Raw genomic sequence first — 20,218 nt, 5'->3', positions numbered from 1 at the left:
GTGTGTTTAGTTCTTTCCTCTCCATCTTGATTGCTTCATGTTTGGTGCTGAGAATGTACAAGACTTCAGCAGAAGTACTTTTCACTGAAGTCGACTGTTTGTTCCTATATTTGCTTTACTCAGGATGAATGAGTGATGAAGAGCTTGCGGGTCTTAAATATTTCCTCTGTCACCCTTCCAGCAGTTTTTTTATCACTTGTAATTTATTTGGGGAGGTACAGAGGCTATTTGGGAGAAACAGTAAAAGCTAAAAAAAAAAATTGGTTTATCTTTTGGTCTCTGCCATGTATTTTTGCATTCATGTAGTATATTAAACATCAATGGCTACTGGTTCTTTCATATGTAAGCATGAATGTGTTTAATTTAGCTATTTTATTAATTTTGTGGGATTGTACTCATTCCTTTGGTAGTCTTTGCCTCCCAATAATAGATGTGTGTGTTAGGAGATCTACACATGATTACTGAATTTGAAACCACAAAATTTATTGCACTGAAGTTACAATACAATTAGCTGCTCTTCTCTTTTTCCTTTGCTGCTTGTTATGCCATGCCTCTAACTCAATCAGAGATTGGTTTGAAGTAAACAGTATGAATGAGAAAATCTGATGTTGTCAGTGACTTGCTGCTATGAAGCTGGGAAGTGGGTAAGGTCTTTGTAAAGCAATTTGTGAAACCGTACAGGCAACCTCAATTTGTAGTTCTGGTGATATTTCTGCTGTTCTGACTGTTCTGGTAGGGTTTATCGTAGAGGAATAAGACATTGAGTTGACTCCCAGGCTTTCAGACATTGCAAAAATAATTTGTTTCCTTGTCCTAGTTCCTGACTTTAAATGAAGTCACCCTCTAAATTATTTCCATTTCAGTGAAATGCCAGAAAACTTTATCTCACAATATATTAAGTCCATTCCATGACACTTCATGTGGTCTTTTCTTGAAGAAATTAAATCAAAAAACCTCTTATCAAGCTTTATTGCTGTGAATAGGTATGTGAATTAGAAAATGAAAATTATCTTAATGTTGCTTTAATACCCAAAGGCATTCTGATCTCCATATATATCTCTTCTCTTGTGTAAAGGCAAGTCACTCCACAGAAGTTTTTTGTTTAGCTAGGTATATGGAATTAAATTCCACTAACACAAGTTTTTAATTCTTTCAAATGGGCAGACATGAAGAATTTTATTTGGGATGTGTAGGAGACTTGGTACAGGGCACCTCTTTATAAAGCCAGCTTGTATACCAACCGGAAAAAAGGGTTTGGTTTTGGTTTTTGTTTCTTATTTTCTTGTTTGGAAAACTTTCTGTAGTGCATTTGTAGCAACTGTTTTTGTATCTGGACGTTTCTTAATGTGAAATTAACTGATTTGTAAAGTTCTGTGTGCCACTAGAGCTCATCTTTACAGCTTTTATGGCGAAGCTGCTGTGAAGTGTGTAAGGATACCAATAGACTTGGGTCACCTCTAAATAACTGGGGAATAATGACCTTGGTTTGTTTGTGTGAATTTCAGAATTCATGTTTTGGAGTAGTTTTGTCTTAGGTTTAACTCAGTGTTACTGATTAGACATTGTGTCTTTTCCCATTCTGTAAATTCAGGATTTAGCCCTCTTTAATGCTTGGATTTTCCAGTGCTTACATTATGAATTTATCCTATAGTGGTATTGCCTATCGTATTTACGTTGGGACTTCAAAAAGTTTTGTAGTCAAATAGCTACATACTTTGTGAACAGACTTACTAGGTGGAATAGCTATAATATTCTACCATGCCTTGGTGAGCAACATCATGGAGAAGCGCCCTGAGGCAAGGTGCTTGTATAGCCAGCAGAAAGGTATGATATTAATGATCATTAGGAAAGAAAAGTAGGTGGGGGAAAAAATGACTAAAAGTAAAGGTAAATTTCCAGCACTCATAGTAATTAATTTAAGAATATCTTATTTTAAGGGAGCGCTTGGTTTAGTCAGGTAGTGGCATACAGAGGTAAACATCTGTTTGAGAACTTATGTTGATTGAGAGAAATCCGTGATATCCAATTTACCTTCCTGTGCATAAATAAGTCTGCTAACTCTTTAAAAACCTTCCCCTGCCATTCCCCCTTTCAGTAAGCTAAACTAGACATCACGTGGTGTCAGTCTGCAATCAGTGGCATTACTCTTAAGAGAGCAATGGTAGTAGTCTGAGTATCTAGTGTCTGTTTTCCCAGAAACAACCACAGACCTCCTGCAGGGAGACAATGAGTGATAAAGCCTTTTCTTTCACATCAAACAAGGTCTCGCTTCAGTTTTGGCACAAAGGGGTGAGAATGCATTATGACCTTATCTTAGATGCAGTTCCATACCCAATTTAAGCAGGTTTCTGTTCTGGTAGTTTATCAACCTGACCACCTCTGTCATTAATCCTACTGTGCTGATGATCAGATTTCATGCAAGAACCTTGATGTGCTTCCAGGAAGGAGAGCCTCATGGTTTGACACAGTTAAAGTTCAGTCTGATTTGCAGACTCCCAGCTAAATGATTGAACTCGAGAAAAATCCAGGATAGTCTTGAACTTGAGAAGAATCCAGGATAGTTCTAGACTTACTACATAAGTAACTTTACAAGACCAATGAAGCCTTCCCTTTAAATTAGCAAAGGTGTCTCAAAAAACCTCATGTCACGAGAGCTTTTTCAGTTATATATTTGTCTATTGTTTTGTGAGTATTATACATTGGGTTCACTCAAGTGATTTAGCAAAGAACCCTTGGACTGTTTTGAGCGTTTGGGATTTTTGTTTTGCTATGTAACTGACATTTGTTTTCAATGGTTTCTTCCCCTCCAACTTTTTCGGTGGAAACTCCTTTTGTAATACAGTGGATAGAAGTTGCCTTCTCTTGACTTGGGAATAGGAGTGCATTACAGATTAGATGTGTATGTTAATGGTCATATGTGCTATGAATGATCTTTTAGCATTTCTAGTGCACCTCTATTCATACACAAATTAAACTTTGTGGTTTATTCAGCATAAAGTATTAAACTAGCATTTTGATTTTGTTAGCCATCACTATAACACTTCAAACTCACATTCACCTGAGTATTAAGTATTACAGAAACTAGCTTGGAAAAACTGAACTTAGTTAAACCATTAGCAGTCTAGTTTGAAGCAGCTGATTCACTAGTGCCTGTTCTAATTTTCAGCAGCAAGTGCAGCACACTGAGGTTTGCTTTTAAGATTGAGGTAGGCAAAGACTGTTTATGTAAATGAACAATGCCCAGCCATGATCCCAATCCTTTAAATTCCTAGCTGGGAAGACCAGTAAGGGGTGATAGAGCTGTAATTAATTGTGGGGAAGATAAGCATCACACTGAAACTAAATACTTTATTAGGAAATGGATACTATTAATTATAAAATGTATGTGTTGGAACAGCAGTCAGACTAAAATCCAGGATCTTTTTCTATTCAAATATATCTTCAGGTTCAAAGCCAGTACTAAATATTCAAGTTGCTGTAAAATTCCTTTGGGTGTTCTTGTTGGCTCTGCATTCTGTAGCTGAACTTTTGAGAGAGACTGGAAATACTTCAGCACTTCGGCTGAATGTTAAAAATGGACTTTTTGCAGTTTATTATTCATGTATACATGAAAACAGGGATCATTGGTCCAATATAGAATTGTGCAAATTCAGTCTCCTGTGTGTTTGCATGTTGGGAAGGTCATGTTGCTGTACAGGTGTGGTCACTGGGGAATTTGAGGGTTTTGACTGTTGAGGAATGGTGAAGTCTTTTGACAGCCAGGGAAGAATTCATGGTTTTGTCTTGGGCAATTCTGGATGCTAAAATAGATGTTTCACTGCCGACAGTTCTTCTGCTGTTTTAAATATGCCTAGCCATCTAATTAGCAGTACCATCAGAAGATTAATTCAAGAGGAGAAAAACAATTTGTCTGGGTCACTCCGATTAGTTCTGTAGTGCAGGGGACACCTCACTGCCATTGTAATAATGGGCTTAACTGTTGAAAGCTCCCCCCTCCCCAACAGCTAGAGAGTTGACATATGTATAACAGGGAGAAGAATAACTTCTATTTGTCAGGGAACATGCTCTGACAAAACTGCTAAAGCTAGTGCAGCCTTCCAAAGATTATCTTTGGGACAGGCAGAGATCAAATTTGAAGACAGAACTCACGTCAACAAGGCCACAGTCTTGACCACCTTGAATTGTGCTTTTAACCTTGTAGGAGTCAAGAGATTTACTAATCAAAATTAGTCATCAGAGAAAAAAATTCCATCTTATGAAATACTCTAAACAATATGTCAGTATAGTTTGTATCTTAAGCATAAACGTGGGAAGGTTATTCATGTGAGCAGTGAAAAAGGTGCATACTTGGAAAAAAAAAAATCAGTTAGTGAAATACTTGTTTAATGGTGCATGGGCAAGGATGAGCCTATGAATATAAGATGGATAAGACATAATGCAAAATAAACTGCCTTTTATAGCCAAAATACTAAGCAGCTGAGCATGGGTGCCTCCAAAGAAAAATTTTGAGATGGAAATCAGCCCTCCCATTTCAGCATACTTACTAACAGCACCAAGCACTAAGTACTCAGTTTATGATCCCCTATAACTTGAGATCCTTTCTGCAGAACTTCTGGCTAGACAGTTTTCCTGTTTTCGCACTTGTGCAGCAAATATTTTTTTTAATTCTAATCCTGCCTCAGAAGTGCTTGGCCCTCCTTCACTCCTTGGTTTGACTTCAGGCAGATTCCTCCAGAGTCCTACATGATAATCTTACCAGTTTACCTGTGAACCACTAGCTACTCCTTGATTATGGTTTTACATTGCTACTTTATAGTAGTTCCTTCTAGATCACATTTGTCTGGCTTATTTATTAAGATGTCTTGTAAGATGCATCAGAGCCATATGAAAAACAAGATACGATGTGCTGATATGACATGGATACCCATGAGAAACAAATGCAGGAAATAGGTCGCTGCTATTCTGTGATGTATGGACTCCATAGCCTATGAAACTAGCACTATTCAGGTGTGAGGCCTAGTCAGAAAACAGAGGGCAGTGTACTTTGGTTGACTTAACAAGAGGGGTGGTGGGTGCATATGGGTCAGTATCCTCAGGAGATTCATGCTGTATGTGCTTATGGTGTAAGGCCTCCTATCTGAATACCTTGGAATGATGGTCCTCAATTCATCAATTAGTTGCTAGTCTTTATTTTGTATGGTCAAATTTATGTGCTCTGAGTTTCAAAAGTGCTGACTGATCAGGGAAGGTGCATCTGTCTAAATACATACCTTGTGCCTGAGGTTAGGATCCTGTTTCTCATATTTATTTAATGTCTTCAAGATGCCTTAAAGATAAGCAGCATCCAGCTGTCTAATGTGAAAGGAGAAACAGGGCTGATGTGGAGCTGTGCTTAGGGGTAGTGTGAAGAACACATATATAATTCTTTTTTATCAAATACTTGTAATGTATTTAGGATAAAACTGGTAGTTCTGTTACCTCTAATGTACGCTATCTAGTATCTTTTATGTTTTGTATCGTTTGATACTATGTCTCTCAGGCACATTGTCATGCTGGTGGGCTTGGTCTCTGGAACATCTGTGATAGATCTGAGAGATACTACTGATCTAGCTTTCCCAAAGTGACTCATTGAGAGCAATTTTTTTTTTTTTGTGCTTTATGACTTTATTACCATTCTGCTTGATTAACATATCTCTCTGTGTTTGTTTATAATTTTGCAGGCCTTGAGGAGTCCAGTGCAGAAATGTTTGATGTCGTTTTCTTCTTTTGGCCTCTGACCTAGGTTTGACAGAACTTGCTAACTAGAATAAACAGTGCAGAGTAAGCAACTGTACAATAGAGTGAGGGGCTAACTCATAGGACTTCGGACACAAAGTTATGAGAATAGACAGGTCACCTGACAAAAAAAAAAGTGTCTTGGTTGACATGAATATCTATTGTCATGTTATACTTTGCCCATTATGTCTCATGGTTAAACTATATGTTTAAAAATAAAGGCATTATGGACTTCTCAAACAGTTAAGGCTTGGAAGAGTTATTAGGTCATCCACACACACCCTGCCACATTATGTTTTACCAGTAACTGGTATTTTGTCTACAGCATATATTGATACCACATACGATACAGGTATACCCGCCCCCCCCCCCCCCCCCAGCCTGTTGTTGGTTCTTTAATTCAGTTCTGAACTGAAGACCTCAAAGACAGTAGCGTGGATTCCAGTGCTCAGTGTGTAATCCCACTGTTGTAAATTTGTACCTAACGTGAACTCTCTGGACATGCTAGTCCATGCAGTTATTCTTTGTATTGTTTTGGCTGGGCCAACGTCTTTTTAGTACCTCTTCTTTCCTACTCTCTGGACCTGCTAGTCCACGCAGTTATTCTTTGTATTGTTTTGGCTGGGCCAGCGTCTTTTTAGTACCTCTTCTTTCCTCCCTATAAAACTTGATGTACATTATCAAGTTAGGTTTTGACGCTTTTGGTGTGTTAAGTAGTCCCAATTTCTGTCTTCTTTCCTGTCCCATGCTGCCTCTGGAAATGACCTAGTTCTTGCAATACAGGTTTAAGTCTTTCCAACATCTTTGTCTTTTTAAAGTGGACTTCCTAACTCAGAATGCCCTAGTTTTGTTCTTAACAGTGACATGTAAAAACTATCATTTTGCTTTGTGTTACACTCTCTTATAACGCACACCACTTGTTATCATAGCACATTAGCACCTTATGTTTAATGGGTATGGGTCTCCTGTTCTGTAGCCTTCAATCCTTGTTCATAGTGAAGTTTTTCCTTTGGGTCTGTTAATTTTTGCTCAGATGGACGTAAGATATGAACTGGCCTTCACTGCTCTAGTGAAATAACATAGGGTAATGCTACAAAATTTGAAGTTTCAAAGTTTTCTGAGTGGCAACTTCCATCATTGAGCTGGAAGTGAATGCAGAATATTCAGTAACAGGAGGCCTAGCTCAGTTCCTCTGGAAGCTCATTAAAAGACTTCCCTATCTTATGCTGCTTTGTCATGTACAAGTGTGTCTTGAGCTATCGTTAGCCAGTCTTTAATCTAGTTGTAGTGGGTTGTGGCATGAAGTCACATGTCTTACTGAAGTTTGTGTGTTCATGTATTAATGTTTTACAATAGCAATATACATAAAGCTTAATAAAACTTGTCACCTAATTTTAAAATTAATGTAAAGCTAGGAAGGGATGTTATGAGAACTACTACAGTATCCTTAGCTGAGCCAGGCTTAAGTATATGTGTTCTCTTGGCAGCTATTTTAGGCTTGTCCTTTAAACTTCCATTATAGAAGATTCTAGAACTTCCTTTGGTGTATCCAGGGCATATTTTACTATTATTATTTTTTTTAACTATCCTTTTATAGCTAAAACTTCCCAGTTTGAGTTGTTTCTACAGCTGGTCCTGTCTATTTGCTTAGTGACTCTACTAGCAACTCATTACTGACAGAGGGTTCAGTTTTCCTGTGGCATTTAGTGATATATCATGTCAACAGAGGCCTTCTTCCAAGAGTAAAATGTCTTGTGAGTGTGTGGAAGGAGGGAAGGAGATATTTGAGTAGTTTTATAAATGAGCATGCAGAGAAGGGAATGCCAATTCAGATTAAAAGGAGGGGATGACTGCAAAAAGGAACATGGAAAAGGTGCAGAAAAAAGGGCAAGTGAATCTGAATTCAAGGAAAGGGAGCTGCTGCTTGGTTTTCAGCCCATGCTCAGCAAAATCCCACTGGAGAAGGTGTTGGAAACCAGTGGCTCAGAGTTTGCAGACTGCACTTTCCAGAACTGGGATCTTTATTAACTTGGGTTTTGACAGATAAGCAGGCACTGCAATATTTGAATTGTCAATGTGTTTTAAATCTAAATGTGAGTCTGTGCATTATTGCCAGTCTTTGCAGGATGGCCAAGAGTAGAACTGGTGTAGAGCTCATTCCTGCGGGACAAGGGCCCAGCACATTTCCAGGATTCTACAAGCAAGTTCTTACTGTCTCCTCTCTGTGTACCTGTTTACCACAGAAATGGGATGTCGCCCTTCAGGACTGTCAAACCAATACCTTCCCTCCAGAATGCTTTTAAGGAGGAAGGGGTTAAATGTCAGCGTAAATCAAGAGATTCTGGGCATTCTGACTGGAGACAAACTTTTCTTAATCCTAACATAACCTTTTCATTATTATTTCAAAACTCTCAGCATAAACACTGACAATAGGAAAAAGTTCCTTTCATTGTTAATACCAAAATAAGATGAATTTGGCTTTTAGTACAACTCTGGCTTTTGCTTCTGAACAGTTTCACTGCTTTGTCACCAGACTTTAGGCCAACATTACATTCTTCAAGGTGACATCAATATCTCCATAAAATGACTTAATTGGGCAGAATGCTTGTGTGTGTTTTATGTAGAGGAAGATGGGAAAACTAATTTTGTGTAGCTGTTTTTCTTTATGGTAGGTGTTGTATATGAGATTTAGTGTTGCTGGAACTATAGCTTGGTTAACACAGTGCGTGTATGAACTTGTATCATGTCCCCAGACTTACAGTGCAGTAACAAGAGTCTTCCTCTTGTCATTAGTAGCATACTGGAGATAATTGCACTTATTTTTTTCCTGGAAACTAATTCTTGCCCAGTAGGCATAACTGCTTTCTGCAAGTTTTGCTTACATCAAGCTTTGGCATATTTATTACTGTTTAGGCCTTCCTACCACACTGTACGTCTTTATGTGTTTTTCTTTGCTTTATAGATTTGTGGAGTCAAAAGCATAGGGTTGAAAAATACTTCATGTCATCTTGCTCTTCATCCTTTTGTCCCAGGGCAAAAGCAGCTCTATCTGTCGTTCTTTGTGGACATCTTAACCTAGTCTTTAAAACTGATAGTAGAGATTACTGCAATGGAAGATACTAACTCCCAGGTATCTCTGAAGAATCAATTTTATTGAGCAAGGGAGGAGTGGTTGCATCATAAGCCACACTGAAAAACCTCTAGCAGTAGATTAGGCTACTCTGACTTCCTGTGAAGATGATGTGCATGAACAGCCCCTTCATCTGGTTGAGCTGAGAGGGCAGAAGCTCATGGTAGAGGGATGGTAAAAACTTACTGAAGAAGTGAGAAAGCATCTGGAAGATTCGCTTTCCGTCATCTATGTATCTTTCCATCATCTCATACCTTCTCTATTTAGAATGATTGCCATTTTGTCTTAAGGAACAAAATAGTAACACTGTCGATTTAGAAATTTGAAGTACAACAAAAATACCTTTCTGCATGATTCATAAGGAAGTATTTCTGCTATTCAGGTTAAAAATATTCTGAAGCCAGCACTGAAGTAGAAGTCAGCTGATAATGTGAAATTTCACAGGAAACCTCAAATCTATCTCATGCTTTTTCTTTGTCCTTACTGCTTCTGTTTCAAAGTTGTCCCATTTTCTAGTGTGTTGTTTTGAACATTCAGTGTAAGGTTTGCACTAGGAAAGGATCCTTTTCGATTGCCTCTGGAATTAGCAGCCTGATCAGGGGCCTGAACAAATGTAGGTGTTCTTCAAAAACTTTGTAAAATATTAGAGGTGAGATCATACAGTAACCTTAATATTTGTAGGACTATTTGATAGGCTTAAAAGGTAGTTTATTTTACTTCCCTATGAAGCATTTGTAGGAAACTTTCTAGTTGTATGTATTAAATACTTTTTCAACATTGGATATTTGACTTTTCTAAAGCTGGATAACTATAACACTTGGTGTCAAAATATGGGGAAAAATAAACAATAAAGATTGGTTTAAGAACTAGAAAAGTGATCAGTGAATTACTTCAGTCTTAACGTGTTTGGTGTATAAAAAACAATGTCATTACAGTGCATAAACAGTCTTAAAATGAGAAAATAGTTGTTTGAAGGTACTCTTCAGTGTAGTGAAAAAAAGGCATAATAAGGCCTAATGGCTAGAAGCTGTAATAAGAAGTGTGTTTATTTTTAAAAATTAAATGGCTGTGGGAACAGCCTCACCAACCAGAAATTATCTTTTCTCTCCTGTTGGTTCATTGATGATATTTGTAGTCATCTTGTTTTTTTAAAATGTTCTTGATTAGGCTTGGCAAGGTGTTGAGAAATTTACAGCTACCAACAGTTTAAGGCCACCAATTTTGGAAACTAATGGTCTAGACAATTGGATTTTTGGTTGGGTTTTTTTGTTTGTTTGTTTTTTTTTTTTACTGAAGTGTTTGGTTTTTTTCTCCTTGAGATTGGTGTTGCTACATCAGGGAAAATGAGATACTTCAGGCTCTGATTATGATATACAGTGGCAGAAGAAGTCCTCGTATGTTGGAAAATGAGTAGGGAATGAGTAAGTGGATTATTCTACATATTGGTTATGAGGATCTAATATTTGGTCTTGTAGGCATGGGGAATATACCTTGTGACTGAGAAGTGATACCCATTTGAGCAGTGGGTGTCTTCCCTCACTCAGGTGTGGTGCATTATTCCTTTTTTGAATTTCATTCTGCCGCAGTGGGATAGAGCCATTGCACTTGTCACTGCTTTCCCTGTGTGATGTGATGCCTGTTTAAAGACAGCAGATCTTGTCCACACGTGCCTTTTGGTCTCACTTCAATGGGATTAAATTTTAAGCTGAAAATCTTCCCCTACTGACTAGTAGAGAAAACTCTTTCACCTTGCTGAGGATGACAGAAGCAAGGTATTTGAGGCTTAAGGTCTCTTATGTGAATTTACAGTGTTAAAACATGCCACTAATTGTTTGCTTGGGAATACAGTCACTCTGTGTATTATATAAACTGGCCAAGAAGGCTAGAATAACTTTGAAACTTCATGTCAAGCTCTTGAGTTATATTAGCTAGGTGGTTCTCATCAGTCTCTTTCTACTCTGGTGCTTGTCAGGAGTAGGAAGAAGTACCATTCCGGAGGTGAGATGAGGCATAAATCCTGAAGATGCTGGTGCTTTCTTACTCAAAGTAGAAGTCTTGTAAGTTTGGTTTGTCTCACACTGATGTGTGAAGTATCAGCCTTTTGGAACCCTTCTACCAACTGCTAAGATGATTTGTATGGTAACCTCTAAACCAGACAGTTGTCTTCCTCTTCCTAATGATTTTTTGGTTATTGAGGTGCCAAGTCACTGTCATCCTAGTCCTTGTCACTTAATTAGCCAGTGCTTTTTATAGGGCTTAGGCTGTGGGGAGAAGTAGTAATAAATAGGCCTTACTCCAACAGATCATTAATACAGGAATTGAAAACCTCATCTGTGTTACTATTCTTTATGGATTGTATAATCAGGGCAAAATACTCATTTCATCCCTATTCATGAATATCATTAAAATTCAGAATTACCTGTCTGACTTGCAGGGCACTCTTACATTTAGCAGAACTGAGAATGCTTTGAAATACAAAGTAGAATGGAGGGCTAGTTCACATTTGTTATCTGAAATAAGTTCTGATTTTTATTTATTTATTTTCTGGCTAGAAGTCTTAAGATGTGTGTGTTGTAATCACCTTATGACATCAGCTGAGGAAACACTGGGAGTGACTCAAAAGCTGTCACCAGGTAGCAGGTCTAAGGAAAGCCTTGCCTTTTGCAGTGGTGTTGAAAAATTTTAAGAAAATTTTCAAAATCATATTTCTGTAATACTTTTTCCTACAGTCCTACTCGGCATTACTACAAGTAAAGTCTAAAAAACTATACTGAGTGAAGCAAATTAAAAAATGGGGGAAAGAGTTTTGCTTATATTATGTTTCACTTTCTCTGGTTTGGTCAGCCAGCTTCTCTGCTGAAGAAAGAAATCTCTGGAAAATATGGCAGAACTGTCATTATACACTGAAAGTGATGGATTTTTTTCTTTAGTAAAAAGCCAGAACAAAAATCACTGAAACCAATTTGATGCTAAAAGAATACTCAGTCAAAAAAATGAATGTAAATTAATGTAAAGTTGTCCATTTTGAAATGTACTTATCATCTGTTTGGAATCTTGGCCTCTTCTAATTCTTGTTGAGCAGTTGGTATGTTGAATGGCCGAGGTAAGTCTTTGCTGTCCTCACAACTAGAGAGAACGCTCACAAATTCTGTCAACAATAAGAAAGGCTCTGATACTGTAACAAGTACTGTAACTGCAATAAGAGATAACCCCCTGGTTGGATTTTGCGTTTAGTACAGTGATTTCTGTAGTTCAGAGTCCTTTGGGCCTTTGATTTTTCTTCAGGAAGAAAAGTTGTCCTAATCTGAGTATCATTGCGCAGTTTCCCAGGGGCAAAGCAGGTGGCAAGATTCCCTTGGCATAGAAATGTTTGTGTGCTTTTTGTCTTGTTTTCCATAATAATTTCTCAAGCACAGTTAAATGATCTGTTTAGTTTTCTGTTCTGGATGGAGATGTGCTGGGTTGGCAGCTCTGGGATTTTCTGCATTTTGCCAGCTGGCAAACATGCACATTTGTGTAAGCTCATTCATAGCTGATACTGAGAGACAGGTGCTGATTTACTGTTCTTCAAATAACTGTGCTGGCATATGTCCAGTATTGACAGGACTGCGCCTAGAGAACAAGAGTGCATCACTTAAGATCATTGTGACACGCCTCTCTGAACACTTATTTACTGGTATTGGGGGGGGGGGGGAAGTTAAATATATTTCAGTGATGGATTTCACTGCCTATGTCTGGAGAATGTGTGTGTGACAGTAATATACGTGTGTGTTACTGGCTAATATGAAATCTAAAGAATGAGAAGTGCAAATTATTATTGATGGCAGTAACAGAAAAGAGACATTGTTTACAGTCTCAGATCCATAGGGAATGCTTTCTCATAGCCCCTTGATAGCCATTGGTAATGAATAGAGAAAGGAACTCCAAAACCTGTATGATATGGCTTCTGTTAGTCTTTACTGCTTCAGTTGTTGGGAATTCTGTATGCAAGTGATCCAAAACATTGTGTTCCCAGTAGCTGCTGAGGCCATATCCAAATTATATGAACTCACTTCTCCTGTCTGTGTGAGCTCCCTGTGTCTGGGAGTTGCCACGGCTGCTGACCTGATCTCGCTGTGCTTGTCACTGCCTGAGAGTGTTTCGGGGTGGTTGCATGGCCCTTCGTGCTGGGCAGCAGCAGTAGGCACGGCTCTGCACGGGTGGAGCCTTCTGTTTGATAGCCTTGTTGGATTAGGGGTTGAGGAGAGGACAGAGCTATGAAACATCCGCTGGAGTAATCGATACTGAGACAGCATTGCTTTGTTAACTAATCCATAGCTGACAATATGTCTAACACTGAGTCACTAATGACAGTTTGTAACTTTCACATCAGCTGCCTGCAATTAAGTCCTGCAAATCCAGTTCTTGTGCTTCCTAGCCTTTACTGACAATGATGAGATACATAAGAAATTGCATGGTATATACTTAATTAGCTGCTTTTTTGCTAGGAGAGCTTAATTCTCAAGAGGAACAGTTCCATGGAGGCTTAAATAACAAGAAACTACTTAGAACTTTTGGTTTTGGCTATAGCTTGAAAGTTATTAAATGTAGCAATTTATCAAACCTTAAGTATCCTCCAGTAAGCAAAATGTAGCTCCTTTAAACTCCCTGCTGTCTTCTTACTTGTGGTTGTGGTCAAGTCCTAGTGCTGTAATTGTGATTATAGTAGCAATAGTTGTATGCCAGCAGGCTCTGTTCTGAAATGTGAGATTGACTTCCTTACTCACGCATGGTAACATTTATTTGCAAGATTTATAAAGGAAATGCAAGGAAGTTATTTCTGCCCAAAATAAAACTTTCTCTCAAGGTTCCCATACAGATTTTGGAAACAAACCCAACGAATGTGTTAGATGAATAGCAATGATTACATCATTGGTACAGTGGGGGGACTGCATGCTCAGTACCAGACTGTTAATATACTGTAAAAGGCTGAAGGTGCAATTATATGTCAGGAGAACTCAGCCTGAAGTGTTTTTTTTCTTCTAAAGCATCTGCAGATTATGTAAATACCATCATTTTTCATACAAGATAAACCCATAGTAACACAGGAAATATTTAACTGTAAGTATTAAAAATTAAATAGGAAAATATGGACACAGATACAGTATCTGATTATGTATTATCTTTGGATATTCCAGTAGTCATTTGCAGATGTCAAACTTCCAGTTTCCCTGGCAGGCAGATAGCAATATCACCTCCATTTTATAGATACAGTTAAAGAGGGAATGAAAGTAAGTGAAGTAGTATGCCTAGTGCTGTTCAATGAGCTGGTGATAGCTCATGATGATAGCTAACATTAAAAATGAAGAATAAGCTCTTAGTTCTGTACTTGAAACGCAGTATTTCTTTTTCTTTCCTGATTATGACTCAGCTATGAAGTACATAGTTGAGCTATATACTGAGGTTGTGGTATAAGAATGCTCTCCTGCATTTTCTTGCCTAGTACTTAAGAGGTGGGTCCATGTTCCTTCTCCTGGATTGCAAAGGGAAATTTATATAGTTACATTCTGCTGAACTGGCTACAAAATCGGTCAACTTCCCCATCCGGGCTGTGCCTGTTTATATCTCATCTCAAACTGTGGAACAATAGTCCTCTGATTAATTTGTGCTTTCTCTCAAAATAAGACCGTAGTCTCTTTTTGATTTTATGATTTGATAAAGTTAACGGCAGAGAGATATGCACAGATTCCTATTGTTTAAAATAAGTGAATGCTGTATTTTGGGCCCTGGTTCTACATTACAGGGGGCAATGAAGAAAAACAAAATACAGAAGAAAAATTGAGGGTTTTTTGGCACACACAAATGGATTTGCAAAGTATCAACTTGTTACTTTGCTGAACTAGTGATGCTAGAAGTTACTAAAGTTATCGAAGTAGGATGTTTGATGACAAATACCAAGCCTTTGTACTGGTAAAGGCTCCAACTTTTTTCTGAGTATTTCTCACAATTGTTTTTAGTAATAGAAATTAGTGGAGTCACAATTACTGTTGGGCTTTTAAAACATTTTGGGTTTTGTTTTGTGCCTAGTTTCTGTACATCGTCTGAACCTGTGCTAAAGCTCTTGTAACACATGCTGACTAGTTTTGTTTGGCAAAATTTTGTTACACTTGGCAGACTTCTCCCTTGCTGCAAGAAGTTAGAGTATAGTGACATTATATTCTACTACTCTGAAAACAACCACAACCCAATCTGACTCCCTAGGATCAACGTAGCAGCTTAATATTATCTGGACTGATGTATTTCTTTAAGCTTCTATTTGTCACTACAAATTTTCCTAGTGACGTGAGATTTTTGACTTGATATAGGCATCACTACTATGAACATGTGTATCTGACTGTGGGTACATTTTAATATTTAGAAAAACATTTGAGATTCCAGTTTTACAAACAGTGTGATCTGAGCTGAAGAACATGTTTGTCTTCTCAATTAAAGGGAGCTTTCTTCACTCAAACCTAGAGTTTGGGCATTCTTTTAATACATTCATCCTCATACCATGAATATATGTCCATATGAGCATGATGACTTGATGGTTTGACTGTGACACTTGAATAAAATGCAGCGAACCCTAACTATTTTTTAAAGATTCCTTCTGCTGTCACAGCAAGGAAGTAGGCTGTTTTTGAGAGAGGTCTTGCATCACAGCCAAATGCTTGTCTGCTTCAGGACTGTTTCCCTGTCGTTTAGCAGGAAGTCCTATGATGCAGCCTTTTCTCTTTAACAATAATAATTTTTATCATCTCATGTGTCTCACTAGCTTTATTGTGGACTCAGTCAATCAAAGTTATACTATATAGCATAGTTAGTGCAAACGGCATAGGAAGGTAACTAAGGTAATGTCTTGATCTTTTGTCATTGCAAGAGAAAATACTCGCAAATCAGGTGAAGACACAGATTGTTACAGAAGAGAGATTGATAGAAGGTGGCATAGATAAGTAAAAAGCTATTTGACCTTTGCTGTATATGTCACTAACATGAAGGCTGCAGGCTGAACGCAGAGGAAATATTTGAATTGGTGAGTGTAAGGTTGGTGAGCCAGTATAAGTAAAAATATGTGCAGCATTTTTGTGGATAATACAGTGAGCTCAGAAACAGGAAGCAAACTCAGGAAAGGTCATATATTTGGACTAGAGAGGGCTGCTTTTAAAGTGGTACTTTGGACACATGTCAGGAAAGGTGAAGGTGAAATGGCTAGATGAAGACTGAGGTGTGTAAAAGAATGAAGAAAGAATTGGTGTGGGTGCTAAAGCTAGAAGGGCAACATGATTTTATGTAGTAGCGGTGTAAGTAAAGATCTGTAAATGTAATTAAGCAGTGAGGCTGGATACCAGAATAGGGGAAGGTAAGGAAAAACTGGAAAGCAATTAAATGCAGTTTTGGAAGAGAATAGTGACAAAATACCTCCAGCTATATAGTGATGATTTGGAAAATAATGAAAATGCAGTGAAAAACTAGGGGCAAAGCTGAAAGCTGTATTGGCAGATTTAAAACATCAATATTAGGAAATGTTCCTCAGATGCTTATTCAAAGGCCAGCTGGAAAGGTACAGTTAATACAGATCAAAAAGGCCTTGTGAAAGATGAAATCAGGCTAGATTTCAGCTCTTGCTTAAATGCTCCTCTCCTTCAGTCCAGGCAAAAAGTGGAGGTAATATGAATGTTTGGATTTTCAGAAAGCCCTGACATATCTATATGATTTAGTAAATAATTATCTAAATGATATTTACAGTGTTTTTAATTATAAAGAACCTTGTAGCTAAGCAGCAAGCTGAAAATTAAACCCACCAATTTTTGCAGGATGCTGCTCGTGTGAACTCGGTATAGCGTTTATATAGCGACTAGTTCTTTTGAATGTAAGCCCTGCTCAATCACTATTATGAGATTTCCTACAAATATATTACTCTCTCTGTACCTGGATCCATGACTTCCTCTACTTCTCAGTCTCTTCTAAAGGAAGGGGTAAGGTCCAGGATCAAAACATGGTTTGGAGACGCAGTGAGCAGGCAGGCCATGCAGCTAGCCATAGCCAGGTCAAAGTGCTGACAAAGTACTTTGAACCTAGAAGAATCAGAGTGCAAAGGGACAGTTTAACTGCCTGCCAGCAATAAAACAGGGAGGCTATATCTGGTTACTGTGACCTCGGAGATGGAGACACATAGGTAAGCAGACTGAGAAGTCAGAAGCATGTGCAAAGCAGCATGGGAAAGCAGCTGTAGGATTGTCAGAATATTTCTAAGCAGAGACATGATCATCCAGACATCGCTGAAAGGTTACTTGCTCTCATATGCAAGGAACCCTAATTAATAATAATGTCAACAGCTTTAAAAGCTTTACAGCAATCTGCAAGTTGCATCAGTGAAAGGTTTGAATTGCATGAGTGAATCCCTGTTTATGTTGAGTATACAGGCATATGCCTGAGGCAAACTACCTTGTAAACAAATGTTAAATTGGATCAGCAATATTTTCAAAATATTTACCAGTTTTGCTTCTGGAGCAGTCAGGTGATTGAAACATCACTTCCATGGTTTCATTACCCAGAGGTGGCCTGAAAGGAGATAAAGGATTAAAACTAAACAGTTTGGCAGGGTTTTGGCAAGGGATGCCAAAGTAGACCCAAATTTTGTCTAGGGTATGACTGACGGGTAAGTGAGCACAGAGGGTAGTGTAACTGATAGCTCTATGTAGATGATCCGGAGCTTGACCAAGACCCTCAAGATAGGACCTATCTGTTCCCTGTTGGCAGTCCATTCTTTCCACAGAAATACTGTTTGCCAGCAGTGCTTCAGAGGAGAGAACACAATTAGCCTTATGTATGTTCCAAGTGATTAGCATTGTGTTCCACAATATATAGTCTGGTATTTGATTTTATTCATAATATTGGGTATTGTCCTCTTGAGAAGATGCCCTCCCACCTCCAGTTCTGCTTCTTCCTCCTTGCTTAAAGAGTAGCTAGCAAGAGAGGGTCCCTGTTTCTCACCTCTCCTTTGGTTTGATTAGGTAATTTGCTGTTCTACCAGGTTCAGCAGGAATACATCCTTCAACATCAGAACAGTATACAGAAGTTCAAATAAAATTGCTGGCATTACCTTACAGTGTCCCTTTGAAACAAAGCACAGTGCAGTGGCAGGTGCTGTTTAGAGACCAGTTATAGGGACAGAATATGCTATATATGCCAGAAATCTGAGCTATTTCCAAGCACGGGGAAAATGATTTTATAAAACGAATGAAAAAAAACCCAGACCTCACCACAGAACCTTGTTCAGTCTATCAAGACTGAAAAGCCTGCAGAATATCCTTCTGAAATGGAGGATGAAAAATTTTGTCTTTGCAAAAGTGGCTCAGTTTTCTCTGGAATGTGGAGTTAGTACTGTGGACAGTCAGACCTTTGAGAAGCAGTTGCTAACCTCTTCCTCTTGCGTATCAGACCTGAGAATCTGGGAAGCATGCAGGGGGACAGTGCCCCAAAAACTTACCCACCCTCTTTTCTGATGTTTCCCTAGCTCAGGAAGAGCGGTCAGAACAATGAAAAGGCAAAGAACAAGGAAAAAGGTCCTATGGTAGATTCTACTTTTACCTCAGAGTTGAGGCAAAAGGACTTGAAATTTTGGCACAGAACTGAGTGAATTATAGAAATGGGCAGGAAATTAAGAGGTAGCTAGCAGAGTTAATGAAAAGGCAAATACTGTTTAAGACCACACTCCATCTGAGTTCCTGCTCACCTTCTACCTCTATTCATTCCCTGTTGGCAGACCTTGAGGCTTCTGTGTCAGTGGAAAGCTGATTTCTGAGGAAGTTCTGTTGAGAGCATCTCTCTGCCTGTAGGAGTTAAGTTCCTTGAAATTCTTTCCTATTCCCTGCAAACCCCAAATTACTTCACCACAACACCCAAGATTCCTAACCCTCCTCCCAGAGGAAGTGTGCTGATTTAGCTGTTGTGTATAGATTCAAAGCTTTTAAATTGTCCTTTTTTCTTAATTTAAATTTGCATTGTTGGAACAAATCTTCCTTTCTTAAGTCTATGAAAGCATTTTTAAAAATTTTTTGTTTCTCAACCAAAGCATTACTGCTAATAAAACTAATGTATAACTAAAATATATGTTTGAAAAGTCTGTACGTAGACATTGACCTCTCCAATTTATCTTGTTCATTCAAATTGGCTGGGTATGCAAAAGCTGCGTGAAATTAAAATTTAATGAAAGCACACAATAGACACAAGAAACCTGACAAGTAACAATAAACCTCATCAACTTAACATGCAATCATCCAGCTTAAAACCAATAAGCATGCCAAACAGGCAAGACAGGTTGTGTGCAGAAGGATTCTAGATTATCTTGTTATAATGTAGTAAAGCCGTAGTTCAACCAGTTTTATTTTAAACCCAGTATTGCCACTGAAAGGAGGAGTCCCATGCTTATGAACTTGCTGTTTGTTTCTGCTCTCAGTGCTGGTTTCTGTATCCTTCTCCACCTCCTTTCTCTGATCCTTCTTGCACTGGGATTACTGGGTGACTGTGGGTGACACATTGGAGGAGCTCCTGTGCATGGGCTGGGGGGAAGCAGGAGAAAAAGCATCTGTGGGCTATTTTTCTTCTCACTTAGTCCCTCGATGTTGTTTTACTACTTAACTGCCATGTTTCCAGTGCTACCCTATACTTCAAACTAGGACCTAGGACAGGAATAGGCAACTCAGAAGCGTTAAGCCAGGCACACATCTGAAACATGAGACACCCTTTCCTCCCAGTACATCCCTGTGCTGAATTCATGGTGCATTGTGTCTAGGTGAGAATGTTTAGCTGAAATATGCCCCTTGTTCTTGAAGATACAGTGTGTGAATAAACCTTGAAAATGGGTATCAATTGCTGCCTCAGACCTACCAGTGAGCCTCACCTCCAAAAAACATACCCAGCTTTCTTCTTAATCTGCTTATCATGAGTTCAGCTGTTCTTTCTGTAACTCACATAGCACAGCTAAAGAAGCCTTTTATTGGAAAACTGTTGCATCACAGACTTTTCTAACCTTTTTCTAATCTCAGTAAACATGAATGAATTTGCCATGGTTGTAGTTCAGTGCTTTAAGAAGTACACATTTTCTTTTTATGGCCTGCAAGTACTGATGTAGGAAGAAAATAATGGGAACACAATTTCCATGAATACTACTGATATGCATGTGGAAACGCTCAACTGCAAGGAAATTCTAAGGCTTGGCAAATCTTGCACTATGGTGACAACTCCTTTCTGATAGTAGCACGCATCTACATAACATTGGTCTGTTTGCTGGTG

At 38.5% G+C, this 20,218-nt stretch overlaps 1 protein-coding gene across 2 annotated transcripts in view; it reads left to right on the top strand.

Moving 5' to 3' along the window:
- TESK2 (testis associated actin remodelling kinase 2) overlaps positions 1-20,218 on the top strand; it is an 83,186-nt gene that overhangs the window by 8,526 nt on the left and 54,442 nt on the right. The window lies entirely within an intron of this gene.

The sequence above is a fragment of the Buteo buteo genome, chromosome 10 (assembly GCF_964188355.1).
Source record: "Buteo buteo chromosome 10, bButBut1.hap1.1, whole genome shotgun sequence".
NCBI classification, from domain to species: domain Eukaryota; kingdom Metazoa; phylum Chordata; class Aves; order Accipitriformes; family Accipitridae; genus Buteo; species Buteo buteo.
This window is presented reverse-complemented; position numbering and strand designations above follow the sequence as displayed.